A 6,031-nucleotide genomic window follows, 5' to 3' on the forward strand; every position below is an offset into this window, starting at 1 on the left:
TGCTTACTGTAGATTGGCCGCATAACGCATGAAATCCATGTTGTTGTTTTTTTCCCAATTGGCTGTTAAATTTGGCATAACCCAGAAAGGCTGTGGGGCGATTTAACCATGCAATGGCAATGTGCTGCACATTTGAAGGCAATTCATTTTGCATAAATCTTTTTTGCTGTTTTTTTTTTTAAGCAGGACACATGTACACATGAACACAGGCAGCACAATACATGTACAGGAGTCTTTTAATAACATATGTAATGGCGTACATCTTACGGGAAATGTCAATTTCTCCAACCCTGTAATTTTAAATGACATGACTAACGATTTATTTTGTTTCAAGGTCTCCACTCTTTTTTTAAACTGACAGTGTACATCGCACACAAGTGTCAAACAAGTGTGTCATTTTGTTTCCTCTCTTATCTTCACAATCAGAATCATCTTTATTGGCCAGGTTTGCATAAACAAACAAGGAATTTGAGTCTGACTAATCTTTGCTCTCAAAGGTCAACACTCTCTTAACATTTAAAGAATAAAAACAGAAAGGACAGTGTGGCCAGGTTGACTCCGTCGTAGAGCGGGTGCACATGTACTTCGAGGTTTATACCTTGACGCAGAGGTCCAGGGTTTAAATCAGACCTGTGACAATTTTCTGCATGTCTTCCCCCTTTCTCACCTAACTGTCCTAACTGTCAAAAATTAAAGGTGGAAAAGCCCAAAAAAATAATCTTTAAAAAAAACAAACAGGATGGACAGTAGGGAATATAAACAAATGCTGTTAAGTATACAGTATAACAAAACAAAAGAATTTACAAATTTACAAGAAATATACAATAACAATTTTAGAGAGGGATGGATCAGGCAATATCAGTATAGTCTGAGATTTATATATTTAAATATAAATATAGTTGAAGGCAGTTCAGTGAAATGGTAATATATTAAAAACAATTTTTGTAATTGTAAGATTGAAATACATACATGAGGTAGATGTGCAGAACAGAGTTGATTGACCTTGTTTAGTGTAAGGTTCGGAGCTATTTTTGAGAAGAACAAAGCAACTGCTTTGGGACGGAAGCTGTCTGTGTTTCAGCTGGTTTTGGCGAACAGTGCCCTGAATCGCCTACTAGAGGGAAGGAGGTTAAACAGTTTGTGACCAGGATGGGAGGGATCTGCAGATATTTTTGCTGACCTTTTCCTGACCTTGGACCACAACAGGTCCTGGATGGAGGGAAGGTCAGCTCCAATAGATAGCTCCTCGCAGCCCTAATTGTCCGTTGCAGTCGGGCCCTGTCCTGTTGGGTGGCTAAATCAGACAGTGATGGAGAAGCAGATGACAGACTGACTTGCTTTGCTACATGTGTGTAATGGAAGGCCTGCAGAAATGAATTATTTCCTTTATGTGAGACTCGGCTGTCTTCCAGTTTAACCACAAGTGTTGCTGCCAAACCCACACTGCTCCTTCAAGTAATTCTATCACAGGAACCCATATTGAATTATTTTTCATTAGCATTTACACACTGCACTGCTGACAAGAATGTCAGGATCACATAGGGTTTGTTGTAGTTTATTTTCCTATAACAGTAGTTTTGTTACACTCTATTCCCTGAACACACTGTGACCAGCATTACAGTCTTGCCCCCTAGACAAGCACTTATAATGTGCCTTTCCTCAGAGTGTGTCTGTTTCTAAATATAACCTCCAAACACAAACCTGGGAATCCTCTGTCATTGTGGTTTTTATTTCATACTCGAGTGGAGAACTACAAAGAGAACAGGACTTTAGTTCCAATTAAATATCCACAGTGCTCATTGGATGCGGTTCACCAGCCAAAACAACACGGCATCGTCACAAAAATGGTGGCAGGTTTTTGTTAAGGACAGACAGAGACGGAGTCGTAGCCCGCAGCAAATGGATTATTAAGGCAGCCTCTGAGAGATGCTCTGCTCTACGCTGTCTGATATATGCTGAAACGACAGAGAATGAGTAAGCAAACCAAATCTAAAGCTGTGTGAGGTTTAAAAGTTTGTTTGAATTAGCTTTGACAACAGCAGCCCCGTTCTATTTCCAGAAGGTAAGCATCATCAATTCATCCTGATATTGTTGTTTGAAGCTGAAGGACAATGCATCCATAAACCGGAACAAAAGAGATTATCTTGCTGTTATTAGAAGATGAAATCACCATTAATCTGTTTAAAAAATTGACTTCATTTCTGACAACGGTAGTGCTGGACTAGTAATCACTGCAGGGGTCCCCTTGGAATAGGGTCAGTGCATCATGTTTCTCTGTGCTAAAGACAGTGTTATTTGCTCAGAAGGAGCACCCACTGTCACACACTGTCCTCCTCTGGGAGGATAAAGCAGTTGTTTTTGACGGGAATGCAGTTTAGACCCTCTTTGCTGAACTACACTGTGTTGTAGCTCTCTGCATCTCTTGCATTTGAACCATTTAATTGTACAATTCTCATCTGTTTTTCAGTTCCCTGGTTGCACTATTGTTGCTAATATGCAAAAGACACTTCTGTGCTAATGTTTATAGTTTTGCTTACTCTCAAATAAACACACAGATGGGCACATGCTACACAAACATATGCAAAGCAGGATTTTGACCTCCTGGAGCTCCTCCTTCTGCACATATTGTCGGCAGTAAATCACAAGCAGCGTAAAAGGAAAGAGAGCCGTGCCACTTTGTTAGAGACAAACGTCTTCCCTCTTTTCTCTCTTCAACTCATTTTCTGTCTTTATATTCCTTCCTCTTTCTCCACTATTCCCACTACCTCTCTTCCTCCTCCTCCCTTTACGCACTGTGTGACAGCCTTGCGGTGGTCATCTCTCCCTTGAGAGAAGTTAATTACCATCTCTCTCCTTTTCTGCTTGCTCCTCCTTTTAGTGCTTAGCCAGATCAGTGACAACACTGACTGGTCCATTGGAAACCATCCTAATCCCAATGTTATATTTTTTTGTGAGGCCGTAGTGAGAGACTGCTTCATGCTGGAGAACAGAGATCAGAAAAAAAAGTTAATGTTGCTGTTGTTGTTGTTATTCAAGTCCCAGTAAGAGTAATGAATAATTCTGCTGAACCTCGGTTGTCTGCAGTATCATGACTGGCTTTATATTTTATATTATGCTCAACAAGCACAGTATTGGTTGCTTACCTGTGTATATTTCCCTCCAGACCACTACCAGAGTACGGAGACATGGATCCCTCTTGTGGTCTCACAGACGACAGAGCCTGTGAGTAATCCTGGGGAGTGGGAGCTTATTGATTAGTCAATAATGGAAAGTCCATAATAACCCGGCTTTAAGACATCCATAGTTTTTTTCTGATCTGTTTCTCCTCTTGCTGCAGCTCCTCCTAACTCCCTGAATGTCAGCCCAACCGGGGGAGGAGGAGGCAGCAGCGGTGGTCTGTCCTCGTCCCACCGTAAACGGCGTACCCTTGTTGCCCCGGAGATGAACCTTTCACTGGACCAAAGTGAGCGCTCTTTGCTGTCAGATGACTTCCTGGATACACCGGATGACCTGGACATCAACGTCGGTGACTTTGATACACCTGATGAGACCGACTCCCTGGAGTTCATCACTAATGGCAACGAGCTGGAGTGGGAAGGTAAGTGGTTAAAAACGCTCATGCGTGACTGTCCACTGTTTTAACCCCCTTTATTATCACTATGTTCAACACAGACCTTTCAAAACTAGCTTTATGATTGTGTTTTCAGTTTAATCTAAATCTTAAAATCAACTTTGAATGCACCAATTTTATTGATTGATACTTTAAGTAAAATTTGCTGATAATGTTATTCTTCTTTTCCTCAAGATAGATCTTTATTGTCATTGTATATTACTACAAAAAAACTATGTTGAAGCAATGCCATTTGCAGCATTAAAAGAAGAAATACACAGAAACACAAAAACACAAACGTTATTACACATTAGTGCACAGAGTTTGTTATTGCATTAACCCCAGGGGTGAAAGTTCTATATGCGTGTTTGGGTTGAGAAACAAGACCTACTATTTGCAAGTAATGGATCTGGGTACCTGTTCCACCACTGTCCACAACTGAAGAGTGAGGATGTCTTCAACCTAATCCTAAATTAATCTTAATCTTAAATTTAGTTTACTCACACAGACAATATATCTTACTCTTCTTTGAAACCAACGCTATGCTGCTTGGCGCATATTTCTTTCTTTCTTTCTTTCTTTCTTTCTTTTATTTTGAACAAAAAATAAGAAAAAATAAAATATAAAAACACAATAAGTGTCTAACAACACACCAAAAGGAAAAGCATTATCTATAAAGTGTTGCAGGTAGAATTAAGAACAAAATCTGTCTCTGTGTCTGTCCAGATGACACGCCGGTGGCCTCGGCCAAAGCAGGTCCTGCTGACGGTTCGGGGGACGTGGACGAGGAGGGGAATGCCCACAACGGACGCCTCTGGAGGACTGTGATCATCGGAGAACAGGAGCATCGTATTGACATGCAGGTCATCAGACCCTACCTCCGAGTCATCACACACGGAGGTTAGTGATAGGACAGAAATCAAATCAATCTCTACATCATGGAGAACCTATTCCTGTAAGTGACTTTCAGTTTTAAAGTACAGGCTTTGATAATGTGCATGTATGGATAACTGAATGGCTCCATCAACAGTAATGTCTTGGTCATGTCTTTTTGGTTCCATTTCTTTTCATGGATTTTAGCGCTTTTTGTCTCATCTGTTTTGAGGTTATGCATCATTTCCTATAGCAAAGCAACAACTCAAAACCTCCATAATCCATCCCTCTCCTCCAGGTTTGTGGTGAGCAGTCTGGGGATGCTAGTGGTTGAAGATTACTTGATCATCTACATGAACGGAGCCACTCCTCGGAGTAAAATACCTGGGATCAGCTGGCTCAAGAAATGTTACCAAATGATTGACAGAAGGTGGGAAACTATGGAAAAACTACTCTAACATATTGACTGTAATTTATTTAAAAGAAGTACTTTTCTAAAGTTAAATATGAGTTAAGTCCATCTATGTCTGCTATATTTAGCTGATGAGCACTGTTCACCATCAACATACAGAAATACATAACATTGATACTGACAGACTCAAAGGCAAGGTTAATGTTGTCACTTGCTGCCAGTCAGTAGAAGACTAGGGATGACTCAGGCTTTATTTACAGAATTTACTATGTTCAATGCTCATTTCTGTATGGTTAATATTTTTTTGTTAACTCTAGCCGAACTGTGATTTACTTACTATATGTGTGGTGATGGCAGATTAAGGAAGAACCTGAAGTCTTTGGTCATCGCTCATCCCACGTGGGTTATACGCATCGCAATATCCAGGCCCTTTATCAGGTAACACACACACACACACACACCAGACCATGACATCAGTGATACATAACGGTGGTTGTGTTGTTTTCATATTGTTGCCCTCTGCAGTGTGAAGTTCATGAATAAGATCTAGTATGTCCACAGTCTGGATGAACTGGCAGAGATCGTCCCTATGGAGCATGTCCATGTCCCAGAGTGTGTGGTGCAGTAAGTATATCTGACCACTAGATAGAGACAAAGAACACCAACCTGCAGGCAGCAGCTGGTCATGCTATCTTTGAAATGATCATTCATGTATATCTGGTGAAGTCTAGTGTGTTTGAATGAAAGTAAAAAAAAAGGTTAGTACTGTAGTTCTTTAAAATGACTTACTTGAGGATATAACAGTGTTACTCATTTTCTGATTTGATGAGAGGATTAAAGCACGGAGGGAAAGGTAAAACCATTTTTTAAAGATTACTTAATTACAGTTTTTTACTACTGCTTACACACATTTCTCCTTTTATCAAAACTGTACACACAATTCCCTAAACTGCACACTCAAAATACAAAATGCCATAAACATGAAAAAAATGAAGCATTTTGCATCAAATTGCAAACACTTTTTTCATGACAGTAAATGTTTGTATACACCATGTAAATACAGTAATCCCTCGTTTATCGCGGGGGTTACGTTCCGAAAATGACCCGCGATAAGTGAAATCCGCGAAATAGAAAAC

At 40.2% G+C, this 6,031-nt stretch overlaps 1 pseudogene; it reads left to right on the forward strand.

Annotated features, from left to right (window-relative positions):
- Window positions 1-739: 739 nt before the first annotated feature.
- On the forward strand, window positions 740-5,813 carry LOC117950859 (annotated as a pseudogene).
- Window positions 5,814-6,031: the final 218 nt, after the last annotated feature.

This window comes from Etheostoma cragini, chromosome 9 (assembly GCF_013103735.1).
Source record: "Etheostoma cragini isolate CJK2018 chromosome 9, CSU_Ecrag_1.0, whole genome shotgun sequence".
NCBI lineage: Eukaryota > Metazoa > Chordata > Actinopteri > Perciformes > Percidae > Etheostoma > Etheostoma cragini.